The sequence below is a fragment of the Cibotium barometz genome, chromosome 19, assembly GCF_041138505.1.
Source record: "Cibotium barometz isolate CiBa-2024 chromosome 19, ASM4113850v1, whole genome shotgun sequence".
NCBI lineage: Eukaryota > Viridiplantae > Streptophyta > Polypodiopsida > Cyatheales > Cibotiaceae > Cibotium > Cibotium barometz.
Genome location: NC_141064.1, coordinates 4093358 through 4109947, shown reverse-complemented (window position 1 = coordinate 4109947; position 16590 = coordinate 4093358). Strand labels below are relative to the sequence as shown.

At 45.0% G+C, this 16590-nt stretch overlaps 1 protein-coding gene across 5 annotated transcripts in view; it reads right to left on the bottom strand.

Moving 5' to 3' along the window:
- Nucleotides 1-16590, bottom strand: part of LOC147628115 (uncharacterized) — a 110943-nt gene that overhangs the window by 44469 nt on the left and 49884 nt on the right. The gene's annotated exons all lie outside the window — the stretch shown is intronic.

Genomic DNA, 16590 nt, shown 5'->3' with positions numbered 1-16590 from the left:
TACTATGATGGTTGATCAGCAACAACTTTTGTCGGATCGTTGGCCGCTTGTGTTTGAAATGGTCTATCATCCTGTGGATGCATATAAAGGCTTGTTGGGACGCTTGCCTTTGCGCTTAAATCACACTTTTTTGGAGCATGAAGTTTTTGATGTTTATATGCGTCACTTGATACGACATTTCTCCACAAGAGTGTCCATGGCTGATCATCATGCTTGGCCAGTGTTCCTTACCAACACTCGGAAATTAGCGCGGCATTATGGTCTTGCTAATGCCTCTATACAAAAACAGCATGTGGCTCTTCTTGAGTCGCTTTTAAAGGGCTTGCAGGCGTTCATGTTTACTAACTCTATGGATGCTGAAGTTGTGGATACCATAGAATGGCTGAAAAAGAAGCTATCTAGGATGCAGGAAGCACAATATGTTCGCTTTAAACTACTTGCACGTCTTGATGCTTTGCGGGATGCTAACTGTCAATCTCATCGCTTCTATGATAAGTTGCATCAAAAACATATGCGTGAGAATATTGTTAGGCTGATGGATGCCCAAGGCAACCTTGTTACTCAACCTTCTGAGGTTATTCAGCATTGCATCAGGTTTTATGAAGATTTGCTTGTCCCTCGAGAGGATGTCTCGCCGGCTGTCCTGGCTGCAAGGGAGTCATTGTTTGCTGAAGTACGATATCAAGTTGACCTTGATGTGGCGGTTCAGCTTGATGCTCCTGTTACTCAAGGGGAAGTGGAAGTTGTTCTCTCCAAACTTCCCATGGGAAAGAGCCCTGGTTGGGATGGTTTGACAAATGAGTTTTTCCGAAAATATGCTGATCAGCTTGCAGAGCCTTTGACGCTTATTTATCAAAGGGTTTGGGATGAGGGATATATGCCTACCGATTGGAAGTTGGGCATACTTCGTTTGTTGCCCAAAGTCCCTTCACCTACTTCTTTGGCTCAATGGCGCCCGATCTCACTTATGAGTATTATGTATAAAATCTTTACAAAGATTTTTGCCAATCGCTTGCAGAAGGTGCTTCCTACTCTTATTCATCCATACCAATATGGATTTGTGCATGGCTGGAATATTTTGCATAATATTCTTAATGTTCAAATTGGAGTGGATTATGCCAAGGCAAAGAAGCAAGAGATTGTGATGGTGCAGCTGGATCTTGAAAAAGCTTTTGATCATGTCAGCTGGTCTTTCCTTTCTCAGTTAATGACAGCCATGGGCTTTGGTCCCAAAATGGCTAATTTGGTGCATTTACTTGGCTCTGGCTCTATCACGCGGATTATGCTCAATGGAGGACTTTCGGATGGTATTTCTCTCACCCATTCTCTCCGGCATGGCTGTCCTCTTAGCCTTCTTTTCTTTGCCATTGCCACTCATCCTATGTTATCTCGCCTAGATGCTATGGCATCGCATGGTGAAGTGGTTGGTTTCCATCTCCCTCATGGCAAGCAATTGGTTGCTCAAGCCCTTGCGGATGACACTTTTATGTTTCTCAGGGCCGAAAAAGCCAATATAGATCGAGCAATGCAAGCTTGGAATAATTTTGCATTGGCTTCTGGGCTGAAAATAAATTCAACAAAATCAGCCCTCATTGTATGCACGGAATTTGATTTTAAGGCATTAGGGTGGCAAGGCCGTGTGGTGCATACAGGAGACATTGTTCGTCATCTTGGGTATCCGGTGGGTGTGGATGTGGACCCCCAAGTGCTTCTTGCTTGGATTTCTGCTCGGATCTCAGATAAATTTGTGTATTGGAAAGCTCAAGGGTAGCCTATGCACGTGAGGGTTAAGGTAGCTCAGGTTATTATGCTTAGCATGATTTCCTATTTTTTGCCTTTGCTACCTTGGACGCACAAATCTCTTCTCCGTTTGGTTGCTCCCATTCGGTTTATGCTGTGGAAGAGGCAAGGAAATATTATGGGTCAAACATGGATAGCTTGGAATCACATTACAACGCCCAAAAGAATGGGTGGGGCTGCTTTACTGGATGTCCGCTTGCATATGGTGGCGCGTAGGTGGGTGCTTTTTCAGGATATGTATTTGCAGGAGCAGCCGTGGGTATTCATGGCTCGTGACTTGATTGAGTTGGAGGGATTGTCACATGGACGGACACGTGTGCAGGCTTCATGGTGGGACATTGTGAATGCGGCTCATCCTGTCCGTATTCGCTCATCTCACATTTTATCGCATATTCTCCTTTCTTGGCATGAAGTTCTACTATTGGCTCGGTGGGATCCTGGTCATGAAAGACTACTTTTGAACTCTTTGCAGTTCGAAACATTTGTGGAGTTGCGTGTCATTGTTTGGCCAGACAGAGATGCTTCACGCATACGACTCAACCGCATGGTCAGGTTAGGCTTGGTTAGAATCCGAGATGCTGTGATACCCGGTCGTGACAGGCCATATTCGTTTCGTCGTATTCTGCAGCACTTTAGGGTTCCTCGGACATTTCAGCCACTATGGGTTGACATCATGCATGCAGTTGAGCCTTTTACTCCATTGCCTCGGCCATCTGCAGATCAGCCTTGGCTTGATTGGACACTATGTAAATCTGGTGACTTGATATCACTTTCAGCTAACCAGGTCTATCATAAGCTCGTATCAGAGAAAGATTGGGTTTCAGCCAAGGCCAATAAGGTGTGGGAATTGCACAAGTCTAAATCATGGTGGCAGAAAACTCTTATGCGTGGTTGGCAGTCTAAACTCCCTTACCAAGGTAAGGTGTTCATTTAGAGGATGTTGGTGGGAGGACAAGATCAGCTCAGCCGCCGTAAAATTACATTGGCCTCTTGCTTCTTCTGCACAACATGCACTGAAACAGTTATGCATCTGTTCATGAGTTGTGCAGTGGCCCGTCAGATTTGGTCTTTTGTCTCTCGCGTTTGGGAGGTAGTAGAGAGGTCTACTGTTTCGGCTCATCAGTGGATATTTGGGATTTGTCCTCAAGTCGTTACTTCGGACAATCACCTTGTGATATTCCATTTCCTTAGATGGACAGGACTTTGGCATATTTGGACTACACGGAATGGGTTCATCTTTGATTCCTTGTCTGGAATACATGGGCACATTCTACGTATCCGCGGTTTGCTGCTTTGGCAGTTTTCTTCTCTTCTCTCAGCTCAACTACTGGATGCAGATGTTATTTCGTTATGGTCTACGGCGGCTCGGCTGGCTCATCTTTGATGCTTTTATCTGGGATGCTTATTTGGCTAGGAGGCTTTCTTATTAGTATACAGGTTTGCATGGTCATGATCCTTTAGAGGATCTTTTGTGGGGGGTTTTTTTTGGGGCCATAGGTTCTGTGTGAGCCATGTGGCTGATGTACATTTTTACATATAATATAAAACACCATTTCACGAAAAAAAAAAAAAAAAGAGAGAGAGAAATGAAATGTTATATTATCGTCTTCAAAAGGCCAAAATGACCTATGAGACCAAAAGTTACATCATGGTGGATCTGAGAGAGAGAGAGAGAGAGAGAGAGAGAGAGAATGCTCAAAGAGAAAGATTGTAATTAGATTCATAGATGTGATGTTCACTCACCAAGTACAATGCTTTTGTAGGCTTGTAGCCTTATCTTTTGACCCATACAAATATTACACTGTAATTAAGTATATGCCAGATGGCACACTTATCATCTTATCCACTCATAAGAGTGTTCACACACAACTAGCACAATAACCCTTTTAGGGGCTGTTCACACACACATATATGGACATACAAAAAAGGGTTCACACACACAAGGGGACCCACAGACATGAGTCCAAATCCCAACAATCCCCCCTTTGGAGCGAAGGTGGACATGATTGGGAAGACCTTCAATAGCCATGGTGATTTGGGCTCTAAACTGCAACACATGATACAAAAGAACACAATGTGCCAACACCTAAAACCCTCCCATTAGGCCTGACAGAAGAGCTTGACCACACATGACTGTGCCTACATCAGTCTACCCAAAGAACCCCCCAGGGCCCACACTCCCCCGCGCGGCTCTAAGCAAGGTATGACACAAAAACAAAGCCTTTTATAACAATAAGGCATTACAAAGAGAACAAAAATGAAAGACTGACACACTCACACAACATTGAATACAATAAATTTTGGGGGACCACCTGGGCAAAGATCCCATGAACTTAAACATAAAATAGAAAATAGATAAATTTTTGTAAGTATGAAAACTTCCTGATGATGTGCCAATGAAGAACGGTCTCTTTCAGCAAGCTTCCATGGCACTGCTCCTTCCATGGCACAATAGAAACTTCAATTCGATGTAGTAGGCTTCAATTTGAAAAAGCCCCAAATTTTGGATATTGCTAAGGCCTTAATTTGATGAATTTTACCAAATTTCTAATGAAAGGCTTTGCAATTACAGGTGGCTTTTGTGTACGTTGATGGCGACGCCGGTGGCGACAACGTGCTGATGACGTGTTGAGGCCAAGTGCTGACGTGGAGCTGCGCTACATGTGGGGAAAATGCGCGAAGATGATGGCAATGGCAGAAGATGATATACTAACAGCTGAGGAGGGCAGCACAGGCAACGCTGGCAGAGGTGGTGCACAGGCTGTGCAGGACAGGGGAGGCAGCACAGGGTAGCGATTCAGGTGGGTGTTCGGCGCTGCACAGGTGGCATTGGTCATACACAGCAGTGCTGGGCAGAGAGTGTAGACAGCAAGTCGATGGTGGGCTGCAAATGCGGCACAGAGGGCAACTTAGGCCAGCACAAAGGCAAGGATGGAGGAAGAGCTGCACACCGCTACAGATGCGGCAACAACAACAACAAAATGGATGTGCGTCAAAAAACGACGAGCGGCAGGCACAAACTCGAAAAAGCAGAGAGACCGTAAAGATTCTTTGATACCATTTATAAGTTGGGGATAGGGTTTTCCCAGGTACAAGCCTAAGCTATGGGGGATCAAAGAAATCCATGGTGTGTATGTGGGGGGAGAGAGAGAGAGAGAGAGAGAGAGAGAGAGAGACAATGCTCAAAGAGAGAGTGTTGTACGACTCAATGATGTGATTAGATTGATAGATCTTAGAGCATAGCTGGCTGAAATCATCTAGAAGCATGTAGGCTTTACGAAGGCCCGAATCTATGTAATGGACAAGGCTGTTCATTAGATTGGATTTCATGCACATGAGTGGCACATTGATCCCCCTCCCGCGAAGGTGGCCAGCAAGAAACTCTGGCGTTTATGGATCTAGGAGAGCATGCCCCTCACGTGCCTCCCTAGTGGGACCCGGGGGAATGGACCTAGCGTGATCCTGCAAACAGGGAGGAGATTCTAGGCACCCCGTTTTTCACATACACCACACGACTAGGCCGCAAGATCCAGATGCCCGAGGTCAAGGGCACCCCGGCAGCAAGACACCGGCAGTCTCAAGGCCCCTCACCGCGCTTTCTCTCATATTTTTGGAAGAGGCTCTGGGACAATTTTCAACCTCAGAAGATCACCCTCTTTTTGTGGTTGCTAGCACATAGGAGTTTGGCAGTTGGCACGTGGTTGGCCATTAGCAACGGACCAGCAGCTTGTCCGAGGTGTGGCCACCCTCACAAGTCTCAGCGACATTGTCTTTGGGATTGCCCGAAGGCTCAGTAGGTTTGGCAGCAGATTCTCTGCATTTTCACGATGTACAGGACCTCTATCCGTACTATTACATGGGGCATTGTCCCTTGGGCCACTCAGACTGAGGTTGTCGTGGCTTATGAGGAGGAAGATGGGGGGTTAGCCCTTCAGGTCTCCCACCTTCGCATTTCATCAGTGCCAGTGCCAGTCCCAACCCCATCTACAGATCACTGGACTCCGGACTCCGGGTTCGTGCCAGAGATGCGAGATTTGTAGCAGCATTGCAACATGGCACATATGGAGAGCTTGATGTAGCAAAGTCATTGAAGGCACCCACACTCCCCCTGCGGAGTCCATCAGGAGCATCTGGCTCAACATCATTCATACCCTCCATGGTCAGTGGGGGAAACGGTGTTTATAACCATATGCAGAAGCGTCGGGAAGCCTTCTTGAGGGTCTTGCAACAAGGTCTTTTTCTCACAGATAGAGGTGGTGAGCCCACTTGGCACTACACACCACCTGTGTGGTTATTCCCTCCCCCACCCCTTGTATGAGATAGCCTTCTCCTCATAGAGCAGCCAACCGGAGAAGAAGTGCATCATCCCCCCTCCTTTCCCCCTTTTTTGTTCTTTGGTCCTCGCTAATACATGGAGGCAAGTTTGTATCTAGCCTTTCGAGGTTGTGTCTAGCCCTTCAAGGGTGTTTTTTTGTTGACTAATAGAAGGATCTTGTTTCCGGAAAAACAAAAAGCAACAAAATAACTCTAAATTTGGATCAAAAAAAGTTTCAAGCTTGAGTCGAGTTTACAACACAAAATCCACGAGGGACATCACACCGTCATGAACAAAAGAGAGCATATGAGACCAACAATCTACAATCATCATCTCTCTCTTATCAAAAGACCACGACATTCCCAAGATCATGACCATCCTGTCAAGGTTTATGATGTGAAAGTCCAAATCCTCCTAATATTCCTGAATCTGGACCTCCAACCTAGGCACCGTTCGATCCCACACTTCCAAGTCTGTACCCCTGCAAGATTGACCATATAATGATGATCATTTTTCACCGTGGTTACCCATAGTATCTGCAGCAAACATAAACAAATAAAATTGTGAGTAGAGCCGTTATCCACACTCAATGGACGCCTATAGATCCCTGAGCTCAGAGGAGATCATGCGGAGCAAAGGAAGACTCACAAATCTGACACACCTGGCAACTACTACCATCCCAATGACCAATTTCAACACAAGAGATCAAAGAGTTACCTTGCAGTTCCATAATATGTACCACGAACAACCTATGCTTCGAGTGCAATCAGTCTGGCCATCACTACAGGGATTGTCCGAAGAAGAAGTCTTCGGGGGTAAAGACCTTCCACGACTTAGAGCCACCTGTTCCTCGGTAAGTGGCGCACAAGACCTTCGCTTGCCTCTAGAGCGCTTCTTGGAATTACACTACAACCATTGACCTTCCTCGGATGCTACACCATGCACTCGCTTCTTGTCTTTCGAGGATTTATGGTTCTTGCGTGAGGAATCACCTACAGACTCACCAGCCCTTTTGACTACAAGGGTATCATCAAAATTCTTGGCATTTCTGTAGATGTCAACCAATGAGTGAATATGGTTCCAGAGAATCTCATTCTGATAATCCGGCGAAAGGCCAAACAAGTGTAACATGTAAACGAACCCATGAGGCTCCTCAAGCGCCATATGGTTCTAGAGAACCTCATTCTAATGATCTGGCGGAAGGCCAAACAAGTATAACATGTAAACCAACACATGAGGCTCCTCGAGCGCCTTAGAACGGTTCACCAGGTCCTAGCTCTTCTTTCCCATCTCCACTTTAAACAACCTTCGAAAGTTTTTTATCTTGTTAATAGAGACAAACTGTCTTAAACACAAGCTCAAAAGCAGCCCATTAAGGCTTCACACAGATATCCTTCCACCTGATGTATGCTTTATGTTGAAGCATAATTTGAATCTGACTAATACGATGAGCATCAGTGTGCTTGTAAAGATTTTTTAAAAACCGTCCATTTCCCAAGCAAGGTGTCCAAGTAAAGTTCCTTGCAATCTTTCTTCTCACTGGAAAAAGGGTTCGGATGAAAGGAAACCTACAGAGGAGGAGGATTACTGGGGAGCATAGCTGCACTGTCTCTATAAATCAAGCACAGTGGAATACAAAGAATCCACAAAAGGGGATGCATAAGGTTGAGGAGTGAGTGAAGGCAACATAGACGGCAGAGGAGGCTTAACATAGCCCATATATTGGTGATATACCTGAGAGTATTGAGAAAAAGCAGAATTAAGATTGGGATCAATACTAGAACTCTGCCATAGGAACCGACTATTCCAAATACTGAGATGGTACCTGAGGCATAGAAGTCATGTTACTTGCACCCCAAGAGGTACCTCTGCAAACTACATGGTAGTATCTCTCGCAAGCTCTCATAAACAGACGACATGGTTGTCAGCTGGCCACCAAAAGCATCCACACGGACCCCCGAAATTGCTTGTTGTTCCGCCATGGAGTAGAGGATGCAGAATTTCAGCAACCATGCAGAGAATTAAGGAGTGCAGAAAGTAGGAGATGGTCGCTATTAGTGGGTAGGCCACTTAAGCTTTCGGTTAAAGCACAACTCACAAAGGTCGACTATCTTCAGCTTTTGGTTAAAGCACAACTCACAAAGGTCGACTATCAGCCCACACAGCATGCATGCTTTTATGAGCATGTACCCCAAAAAAGCAAGCTAACTCCCAAAATAACAAGCAAGAATAACTCCCAAAATAACAAGCAAGAAGAACCCTTTTTGTAATAAATACCTCGGAGGGGGGAGAGGGGGAGGGGAGGGGCCACCCATTTTTTACCCCTAGTGCATTTGTCACATGCACCATGCACTGTGGTGCAGTGTGACACATTAGCTCATCAACAATGATATACTTATACAGATATTTAGTACCTCTTTCAAGAATATTTGTCGTACGGCGTGATCCCATTGTGAGCCCTACTCCGGGACATGTCACGCACGAGCTATGTAGGTCAGTCTCCCAGCCTTAGATGTCATGGTCAATCCCTTAACCCACTTGGAGAACAAGCATTTATGTCATCTGAGGATTAGGGCATGTGAAGTCGGTCCTTTTGGTGCATATATACAAAGCATTTTAAAGCATGTAGAAGCATGGGGCATGGGCCAGCCCATTGGCTAGCCCATGGGGCAGCCCCTAAGAACCAGTTGGCAAGCTTTATGGCCCTAGAAATAGTGCCACACCAGCCAGGTCTCACACAGGACAAAAGTGCCAGCATTTAGTGCTTAAAAGATCAGGTCATAAGCATTTATTGCTGGCCAACAGCTGTTGTCTTCCACCGACCAGCAGCACAAGGCACTATAAGCAGACCCACACTTCACTACAAAAATCATCTCATAATTCACTCTTATGTCATAGAAAACAGTGCAGATAGGCATGCTTCAAGACCCTAGTCTTTGCATGCATTAATCTCAGCCGAGTACCTAGTGCTTCAGTCCATAGGCAGCCCTAAAGTTTTTCTTTAGCAGTCAGCCTTCAGTAGTGCATCTGCCTCAGCAGATCTAGCCTTATGTCGAAGTGGCTTCAAAGTTCAAACTGCTTGATGGTTCAGCAGACGTCAGGTCTACAACATCCTTGTGTTTGGCAACCACCGTCAGTCAATTCTCAGTAAGTTCTCTGCATTGTAACAGTTCTCCAAATTAATATAAGCAAATACTCATGCCTGCCGGGAGGGGGGGAGGAGGGTGGTGGTGGTGGTAAATTGGGACCCAATCTGGTGTCGTCTCTTCTCGGTACCATTGCCTTTTCAAACAGAACTTCAATCCTATTAGCCGTATCATGGATTATCCAAACCAGAGATGCGTGGGCTTGTCCTTGCTGGAGCTACCACAACACACACAGAGTGTCCTCAGAACACAGACCTCAAGAGCTAGCTCACGATCACCAGCTGCTTTCAGCCCCCGCATGTTGTACCTACTCCACCAGCAGATCCGGCACTTCATCTGACCAAGACAGTATTCAAGAGCATAGGGGTCTCTCTACCGCAAGCCACTGAGCTGCAAGACGACCTCGGGCCCTTGGACCACAACCACTACCATTCCATCAGGTTCCAGTCGATGTGATCTTTACACGTCACCGACACACGATGGAGGCCTGTTCTTCTCAGCCTCTCTTCAGTATTTAAGATCTTGCGGCCATCCTCTCCTACCTGATGATGTATCTCATCCATGGACCCCTTCACTCCATAGATTTGGGATAGAGTGCACAGTGATAATTCTTGTATACTTTATAGCATGCTCCCCCGTTTGTTCTATGCATTTACCTAGGACTTAGCTTCAATTACTAGGTTTCTAGTTTCAATTTCAATTTTGTTTCAGTTTTCCATGACGATAATATTCCATGGATACTTGTAATCATCTTTTGTCTCATAGGCCCATCGGGCCTCTTCCACTCTACCTCCTATGTGTGAAAGATTTAAGTGGATTGCTTCATGCTCACTACATATAGGTATAAAGGTCTTGATATGCGTTACTACCCGATCTAGCCAGTTGCATGTTACATTGGTATCAGAGCTTCTGGTTGTGATACGGCTTGACTACCTAAGTAAGAGCAAATCCATGAATTGTAAAAACTAAGATCAGGAAAAACCACTCACCATTCACCATGCCAAGAGAAGAAGAAAGAAGTTATCGAGAAGCATTGCTACAGAAGAAAGTGTCCGCGAAGACACCACTGCAAAAGAAAGTGTCCCCGAAGACTCAAGAAAATAGAAACTCTTCTGCAAAGCACAAATATACTCCTTCAAGAGCTAATGGAGCAAAACAAGTTACTCAAGCTACAGCTACAAGCAGCAAAAGAAGCAGAAAAAGAAAAAGGAACAGCCTAAAGAGCAACCTAAAGAGCAGATTACAAAGCAGGGTTCCCAAAATTTCAGCACATGCTTCTTCTCATGGAGCAACAAAGAAGACGGGAACTTGATGTCAAATCCCCAAGGATCTACTCGTGGAACGCTCCTGGTACAAGACTCGAAACCTGCAAACAAACCAAACAAACAAGAAGGGGGTGCAGGCTTGACTCACCTCCCAACCACGCCAGCCGTGGGCAAACCCACAGACTTGGTTGTCCCCACTGAGCCACGAGCTGAGCTAACTAGATGGACGTACCGACCAATCTCTACCTCGTGACGTCCCATACCGCCACGAAGCTACCCTCGCGGGCCTCGAGACTCCTGCCGGCCTCGGCTACATAAAGCAAGTGCACATCTAACTAGATCCAGGCTCCAGACCATAGAGCTCTCACAAATCACGCGAGACTCTATATGACTAATGACTAACCTTGGCCACCCTTTTATAGGCTCTTGGCCGGTCATCGGGCGTCCACACTTGGGCGCCCACCTGTCCATACTTGGGTGCCCGCCCGTTAGTCTACCCCTAACTCAGCTCACCAATCAGCCTGCCTAGCTCCAAGCTTCCCCAAACCTCAAAGCTAGTCTTGTGTGCATGTAGCACACGGTAGATACACACTGTGCACATGATACTTGATAAGGCACAACAAATAGAGAGGAAGCCAAAGATAGGGAGGCAGACGCGCGGTGCCAAACTACCAATATAAGCTAGATCGGGAAGCCATGCCAACTCCAGAATCAACAGTTGCTAGCAACCCTACATGCCAATCTTATGGCAACGCTTCCCAAAATGACACCTGGTCCTCGTACCTCATCTGCTCCATCAACCACCGTCATATGAGCTCAACCAAATTTCAGTAAGTATTATGGTAAGTGTGATCATTCCGCACTTACAAAGTTCATTCACCAATTTGTTGCATACTTTCCTTTAGCTAAAGTTTCAAATCCACAAGATAGTCCATCTGGCCACTCGACACCTCACGGGAGAAGCTGTTACTTGGTGGCAACATTGGTCAGGTCTCCACACACACCTAACCACAGGCATGACCAGTATGTATGGGAGACTTTTGTGTCGGACCTCAAAGCAAGATTCCTTCCACCCCAGTTCATGGCCAATTTGGAGAATGAGTTTTACAAACTCTCCCAGAATGGGTCGCCCATGTTGACTTATTCGAATAAGGTCATCACCATGGCAAAACAATTAGGGAATACGGAAGACAAGAAGCTAAAACAATTTCTCAAGGGGTTAGATACGAACATCGGGTTTCTTGTTCGCAATTTTGAGGCTCAATCTTATGACCGGGCTTTGACTCTAGCACAAAATCAAGAGATGATGCTAAGCGGAGGTAAGCCCAAGCAGGTCCAGACTACTCCCAAACCCGAGCAACAGCAGCAACAGGAGTCTTCATCCAATCGGGTAAGGGTACTCACAACAATAAAGATCATAAGGACAATAAATCTCAAAGCGCCTCAGGCGCAAGAAAACCACAAAGGCTAAGCCTAAAAAAGACGGTTGAGAAAAAGGCTAAGGAGGGCATTATTGGAGGTTATCTCCAGCCAAAGGAGAAAAGGCGGTACTAGAGAGAGAATCGTTGTTTTTTCTGTCATCAAGTAGGCCATGGTAAGAAGGATTGTGCGAAGTTACAGGCTTATAAAGCCACCAAAGCATCCTCCTCCATAGTGGCCGCCGCTGAAGCTACATCCACCCCTCTATCTTCAAACACAATGGCCATGCGGCTATACCCTCTTTGAATCTAGTACACCTAGTGGTATTTGATGATAAGCAAGAGGGCGATACTGAAGGGCAGACAAAAGCTCTCATCCGTGCTTATGGCACAACAAAGAGACAAGAGTTCATCGTCCTATTTAACATGGGAAGCTCAGAGAATGCCATCTCTCCATAGTTGGCTAAGAAGATGAGTTGCACATTAGTGTCTCATAATTTAGTTTGGATGGGTTTACACCTAGTCTCCGCACACATATCACTCATAAAGCTCAAAAGTTTGAGTTAAATGTTCAAAAGGCCACGTTCAAGTGAGATTTCACTATTTCACCACTTGTGGGGTGTGACATGTTCTCGGCATCCACTAGTTCCTATTCTTGATTGGCAGCAGGACAACTTCACAATCGTCGATGGTTTACCTGAGCCCATCATAATCCGCGAGGATAGGAGCATTCAAAGAATCTCTCTCATTTCACATGTACAGACCCAGAGAGCTCCGGAGAAAAGGAGCTAAGTGTGCGTTGATTTATGTCCACACCCAAGAGTCTTTTGTTCAACCTGCAACCCCCTTAGAGAAGAAGTTGGCAAGTCTCCTTCCAAAGTTCCAAGACATCATGTTAAGCCTCCCGCCCTCTCGTACTGAGGATCATCGCATTGAGTTGGTCCTCGGAACAAAGTCTCCCAGCAAGTTCCCCTATCACCTTTCTAAGGCATTGGAGGGCAAACTGGAACAATAGTTATCTCAGTTACTCCGGGCCGGATTCATCCTCCTATCATCCTCACCATTCGTTGCACCCATTTCATCCGTGCAAAAGAATGATAAGACTGCATGTTTATGTGTGGATTACAGGGCACACAACAAGCTCACAATCAATAATAAGCTCCCAATGCCCATGATAGAGTACATTCTCGAGCGTCTTAATAATGCTAGATATTTTTCAAAAATAGACCTAAAGAGTGGCTACAGCCGACATTCTAAAGACAGCTTTTCGGACCGAGCATCGCCATTACGAGTTCATGGTAATGCAATTTGGCCTCACCAAAGCATGAGTGACGTTCAATAAAGTAATGTCTCAAGTATTTATTGAGCTAATTGGAAAGTGTGTATTCATCTTCTTGAATGATATACTCATCTTTTTTGCCACAGCAGAGCAGCATGACCAAGATGTGGAGAAGGTCTTGCAACTTTTATGGGACAATAAGCTCTAAATTAACCAAAAGAAGAGCGCATTTGGCCTCTTAGAGGTTTATTATCTCGGATACGTTATCAATGAGTCTAGTATTCCTTTGGACCCCAACAAGGTAGAAGCTATATTGGATTGGGATGTACCTAAGACTGCCCAAGAAATCAGATCATTTGTGGATCTTTGCCAAGCCTATAATACCTACATGGACAAATTTTCCGACCTTGTAGCACCTCTTGCAAATCTGCTCAAGGGTGTGAAGAAGCATCACCAGAAAGTGTCCGTTATTTACGGACAAAGCACTTGAGGCCTTCCATGCATTACAAAAAGTAGCCTCAGAAGCACCACTCCTAGAGCTGGCATCATGGCATGACCCAGTCGAGGTTATCACTCATGCTAGGCCATCGGCACTGTTTTACACAAGACAATAGACCAGTAGCTTACTACAGTCGTAAGTTGAATAATACTAAAAGAATTTTCGGTGTATGACAAAGAGCTTTTAGGAGTGACCACCGCTCTTAAGCATTGGAAACCTTTCCTTTACGGGAGGAAATTCACAATAGAGATTGACCATCAGGCAGTTAACTCATTGCAAACCATGCCTAGTACCCATGGAGTGACAAGTAAGCCAGGTGGAGTCAGATCTTCCAACAATTTGGAGATATGATCGAATATGTCCCTGGCAAGAATAACCTTGGTACCAATGCTCCTAGTCGTAAGTCAACCGTTTAGACGTTACAAGAGTCAATTGTGCTAGAAATTCAAGGAAAAGATTTGGATAGCATGAAAGCACAATATGCGGATTCAATAGAGTTCGGGACTTCACACAGTTTGGCCCTTAGTTCAAAACCGGGTCATTACTTCATCCAAGATAGCTAGTTGTTTTACAAGAACCGGCTATGCATACTCAAAGAGAAAAGACAGACACTTCTTCACGATGCCCATGACTCTCTTATTGGGGGTTATCAAGGTATCAACAATACCTTGAGGAAGTTAGAGCGATTCTTTTATTGGCCAAAAATGTGAAGGATGTCTACTAGTATGTCCAAAAAGTGGAGGTTCCACACTCGAAGCAAGCCAAGTTGCCACAACCTTTGCCTATTCCCAAGGGACCTTTTCAAGACATCAGTATGGATTTTGTAGATCCTCTTCTAGCTACTACAAGAACTCAGAATACAGTGTTTGACTATTGTGGACCAATTCAACAAATCTTCATGCTCATTCTATGCAAACAGACGGCCACAACCGAAGATATTGCTCGCTTGTTCATTCATTTTTGGTATCTAGATAGAGATCCAAAGTTTACTTCTCATTTTTGGAGAGCATTGTTTGATAACTTTGAAACTAAATTGCAGTTGTCTAGTGCTTTTCATCCACAGATAGATAGCCAAACAAAATTTACAATCAGTTGGCCTTCGACGTTCTCAAATCATATTGTCATGACAAGCAATCAAAGTGAGAACAATATCTTCCGTTCGTACAGGCAATCCTCAATGATACTCATTCATCTAGTATTAGCAAGACTCCATGAGGCAACATTTCGTCCCTGTTTCTCGTCATTTCTTACGAGAATGGTATCACCATCATTGGAGGCCAACAAGACCACAGAGACATTCTCAGAGGTCATTGAGTCAGTGAAGGAGCGCCTAACCAAATCACAAATCTGGACAGGACACTGATAAAACATGGAGAAGAGATTGTAGCAGGAAAGAAGTCGGCTTGCGAAGGAAGGGTAGCCGGTGGAGGACATGCACTGAAGTCCCAATCAGGACCAAGTGTAGCCGAGATTAGCAAAAGCGTCTGGACAAAAGAAAGAGAAGGACATCCAAAAGAAATCTGGACATGACTACTAACAAGAAGAAGTTAGGAACCCGAAGGAGAAGAAAAAGAAAGAGAAAGAAGGATGTATGAAAGACAAGGCATGCCAGCTGATGAGACAAATAGCAAAGAATATGACATGTGGGAGGATCTCAGCAAGATGAAATTAAATATCACTCTAGATCAAATGTTGGGCATACACCACGCAAGCCAACAAGTCTCGCAAAGATGTCAACTACAAGGAGGGAGATTGGGTATTTCTTCACATCATGAAGCAACCATTAAAGCAAGTGGACAAGCATTGTCCCAAGCTCTCTTTCCAAAGTTTTGACCCGTTTCCCATTGTAAAGAAGCTCAGTGATGTCTCCATGAAGTTGAAATTGCCAGATAATTGGACTCTACATGATGTCTTCCACATCTCATGGTTAAAGCCATATGTTGGACCATCCTTACAAGAGGTTCCGAATGAGCAACAACCTGAAGTGGTCGACGAATCAAAAGTCATCGAGCCTGAGTAGATTCTCCTCCATAAGTGGAAGCATGGTTTCGGTCGAAGAATCACAGTTCTATACAAAGTTCAAGGACGGAGGCACTCAAGAAGCCGTTTGGCTGGACAAGGATTCTTCCAAGAGTACCCCCAGTTATTGGTGGACTACTTGGAGGCCATGCAACTACTGTCAAGCTGAGGAGGAGGGAATGTCACATGCACCATGCAGTGTGGTGCAGTGTGACACACTAGCTCATCAACAGTGCTATACTTTTACAGATATTTAGTACCTTTTTTAGGAATATTTGTTGTACACCGTGACCCCATTGTGAGCCCCAGTCCAGGACATGTCAAGCATGAGCTACGTAGGTCAGTCTCCCAGTCTTAGATGTCAAGGTCAGTCTCTTAACCCACTTGGAGAACAGGTATTTAGGTGCATCTGGTGTTATCTCTGCTCTCTCTCTCTCTCTCTCTCTCTCTCTCTCTCTCTTCCACTCTACCTTCTGTGTATAAAAGATTTAAGTGGATCGCTTCATGCTCACTACATAAAGGTATAAAGAGGGTCTTGTTGCACGTTACACGATCTAGACAGTTGCATGTTACAGCATTTATGGGCTTGTGAATGTATGGTTTCATCTTTTATGCTTATGTGGGTTAATTAAATTAGTTAATTTTCTCGAGATAAATGGTCCCCGTTACATTCTTCCGTGGACATTCACACGCAATAAATCCAGGCAGTGTCCATGCTAGAAAACAAGTTCACATATGCAGAGCATATGCCAAGCAGTATGCTAATGCATAATGCAACTCTAGTTCAGATAATCCGCCATCTTTCAAGCAATGTGTAATTAAGCTCCTCGTGTATGAAACTGTGCCTAG